Raw genomic sequence first — 4,204 nt, forward strand, 5'->3', positions numbered from 1 at the left:
TCTCTCTCTCTCTCTCTCTCTCTCTCTCTCTCTCTCTCTCTCTCTCTCTCTCTCTCTCTCTCTCTCTCTCTCTCTCTCTCTCTCCACCCCCTTCTATTGTTGTCTCAGACAGATCCTGTGTTCAACCTGGCAACAGTAAGACGGTTGTGTTCAGGAGAGCGTGTAATGTGTGTGATGGTAGACTGTACTATCTGAGATGTACTTCAACCTGCCCACAGTGGATGCGTCTCAAATGACACCCAATTCCCTCTATAGTGAACTACTGTTTACCAGAGCTGTACAGGCCCATTTTGGACAGCCAGTCTCTCCGGGGCCTATCTGGTCACAGCAGCCTTGTCCTGTCGCCCACCACACCTGATAAACGTCCTGGGAATATGACCCCTGAACCCTAGGGTCCCCAGCTGGTACCCTGGCCTCCTGTTGAAGGCCACCCAGCCACAAAACCAGAGATAGCATGTCACTGTGTACAGTAACTCATGTTGTTACATGTACAATTTACATCTAAGTGCTGCTATGTACAAGACTAATTAGTAATTAAGAGCTTTTCCTTGTCCGGGTCACAAGGTTGGGGAAAAACTCGGGGGTAGATGGAGTCAGGGGTAGATGGAGTCAGGGGTAGATGGAGTCGGGGGTAGATGGAGTCGGGGGTAGATGGAGTCGGGGGTAGATGGAGTCGGGGGTAGATGGAGTCGGGGGTAGATGGAGTCGGGGGTAGAAGGAGTCGGGGGTAGATGGAGTCGGGGGTAGATGGAGTCGGGGGTAGATGGAGTCGGGGGTAGATGGAGTCGGGGTAGATGGAGTCAGGGGTAGATGGAGTCAGGGGTAGATGGAGTCAGGGGTAGATGGAGTCAGGGGTAGATGGAGTCAGGGGTAGATGGAGTCAGGGGTAGATAGAGTCAGGGGTAGATGGAATCAGCGGTAGATGGAGTCAGGGGCAGAAGAAGTCAGGGGTAGATGGAGTCAGGGGTAGATGGAGTCAGGGGTAGATAGTCAGGGGTAGATAGTCAGGGGTAGATGGAGTCAGGGGTAGATGGAGTCAGGGGTGACCTATAGGGTTTTCCTCTTGGAGCCACACACTTGTGTCCACATGTCTGTGTTTCTGTCACTGAGGCTGTCAACACATGGCCTTGTCTGCCTCCCCCGCACCTTCCCCTGCCACACCTCCGACCCCAGCCAGACTGTCCCCGTGCCCAGAGCGTCAGTGAGACTTCTACGTCTCGGTGGCACCTCCAGTATCGGTCCACTGGGCCACCAGTCAGGCCTGTCTGGAAGATAGTGGCAAGTGGCCAGAGTTGGAGATAGTGGTCCGTTTTTTTCCACTGCTTTTCCACCAACCACCCATCCTGTTGACCTCGTGGACACAGCTGGTCATACGTGTTGATACCTGGAGCAGGCTGAGACAAAACAAGGGGACACTTTGTATAGGATTTACTCCTCTATCTCACAGACTGCTCCTGTTATCACGCTGCCCTCTTAGTAGCTCCTCACTAGAATGTGTGCCAGTTCTTCTCTCTGCTGCACTCCGTTTTAACCCTTGTAGACAGACAACAAAATGTCTCTAAAACAGACCTGAACGAATGTCAAGGTGTCTTCCTACCAGGGACAAATTCTGATCAACATGAGGACCAAAAACCCAATTATTTTCTTAAATAGCATCATCAGCAGACAACACCTAAGAACCATGAGCCTCACCTCTAAATCCATCTGCTGAGTAACGATCCATCAAGACAAGTCCCTGATTATGGATCCATTGAGATCATTTGAGATCCATTGAGGTAATTTGAGATCCATTGAGATCATTTGAGATCATTTGAGATAATTTGAGATCCATTGAGATCCATTGGGATCCTTTGAGATAATTTGAGATCCATTGAGATCCACTGAGATCATTTGAGATCCATTGAGATCCATTGAGATCCATTGAGATCCATTGAGATCCATTGAGGTCATTTGAGGTCATTTGAGATCATTTCATGTCACCCAATTTCGATATGATTGCTTCCTCTTCTCTAAAGATGAAAATCGTTTCCAAATACGACCATTTTGTTCCCATGATTGTCCTAATTTGACTTGTCCTTGTGTGAGTAAGCGGGGCCCGGTCGTTGGGGGAGTATTGGAGCAGGGCCGTCCCAGCTGTTTCTGTTATTTGTTCATCTGGTCCTCTGATGGATCCAGGCACCAGACTCCATACGTACCCCAGGCCCCAGCCCCAGACTCAGCCTCCTGTAGCTAAGGCTGAGAGGCTATGTTCAGGAGGAGACCACAACATTACCAGGGTGCTCTGATCTCTGCTGTTGTACGATATCGCGGGAGATTAGCATTTTGCATACATCCTCATTAAAACCCCTTTAGTAATCAGTTGTTGCATCTCTGAAGGGAAGATCCAACCACCACCTTCATCACCACCACCACCACCACCACCACCACCACCATCACCAGCATCACCATCACCACCACCACCACCACCACCACCACCACCACCACCACCACCACCATCCCCACCACCATCATCATCACCACCACCACCACCACCACCACCATCACCATCACCACCACCACCACCACCATCATCACCACCATCCCCACCACCATCATCATCACCATCACCATCACCATCACCACCACCACCATCACCATCACCACCACCACCCCACCACCCCTATAGAGCTAAAGCTCCCCTTAGACAGACCACTCTCAGCAGAGATACAGTTCCCCTTAGACAGACCACTCTCAGCAGAGATACAGCTCCCCTTAGACAGACCACTCTCAGCAGAGATACAGTTCCCTTTAGACAGACCACTCTCAGCAGAGATACAGCTCCCCTTAGACAGACCACTCTCAGCAGAGATACAGTTCCCTTTAGACAGACCACTCTCAGCAGAGATACAGTTCCCCTTAGACAGACCACTCTCAGCAGAGATACAGTTCCCCTTAGACAGACCACTCTCAGCAGAGATACAGTTCCCCTTAGACAGACCACTCTCAGCAGAGATACAGTTCCCTTTAGACAGACCACTCTCAGCAGAGATACAGTTCCCTTTAGACAGACCACTCTCAGTAGAGATACAGCTCCCCTTAGACAGACCACCCCCAGCAGAGATACAGTTCCCCTTAGACAGACCACCCTCAGCAGAGATACAGTTCCCCTTAGACAGACCACTCTCAGCAGATACAGTTCCCCTTAGACAGACCACTCTCAGCAGAGATACAGTTCCCTTTAGACAGACCACTCTCAGCAGAGATACAGTTCCCCTTAGACAGACCACTCTCAGTAGAGATACAGTTCCCCTTAGACAGACCACCCTCAGCAGAGATACAGTTCCCCTTAGACAGACCACTCTCAGCAGAGATACAGTTCCCCTTAGACAGACCACTCTCAGCAGAGATACAGTTCCCTTTAGACAGACCACCCTCAGCAGAGATACAGTTCCCCTTAGACAGACCACCCTCAGCAGAGATACAGTTCCCCTTAGACAGACCCCCCTCAACAGAGATTCAGTTCCCCTTAGACAGACCACTCTCAGCAGAGATACAGTTCCCTTTATACAGACCACCCTCAGCAGAGATACAGTTCCCTTTAGACAGACCACCCTCAGCAGAGATACAGTTCCCCTTAGACAGACCACTCTCAGCAGAGATACAGTTCCCTTTATACAGACCACCCTCAGCAGAGATACAGTTCCCTTTAGACAGACCACCCTCAACAGAGATACAGTTCCCTTTATACAGACCACCCTCAGCAGAGATACAGTTCCCCTTAGACAGACCACCCTCAGCAGAGATACAGTTCCCCTTAGACAGACCACTCTCAGCAGAGATACAGTTCCCCTTAGACAGACCACCCTCAGCAGAGATACAGTTCCCCTTAGACAGACCACTCTCAGTAGAGATACAGTTCCCCTTAGACAGACAACTCTCAACAGAGATACAGTTCCCCTTTAGACAGACCACCCTCAGCAGAGATACAGTTCCCCTTAGACAGACCACCCTCAGCAGAGATACAGTTCCCCTTTAGACAGACCACCCTCAGCAGAGATACAGTTCCCCTTAGACAGACCACCCTCAGCAGAGATACAGTTCCCCTTAGACAGACCACCCTCAGTAGAGATACAGTTCCCCTTAGACAGACCACTCTCAGCAGAGATACAGTTCCCCTTAGACAGACCACCCTCAGCAGAGATACAGTTCCCCTTAGACAGACCAC

The sequence above is a fragment of the Salvelinus fontinalis genome, unplaced genomic scaffold (assembly GCF_029448725.1).
Source record: "Salvelinus fontinalis isolate EN_2023a unplaced genomic scaffold, ASM2944872v1 scaffold_1241, whole genome shotgun sequence".
In the NCBI taxonomy this organism is placed as follows: Eukaryota; Metazoa; Chordata; class Actinopteri; order Salmoniformes; family Salmonidae; genus Salvelinus; species Salvelinus fontinalis.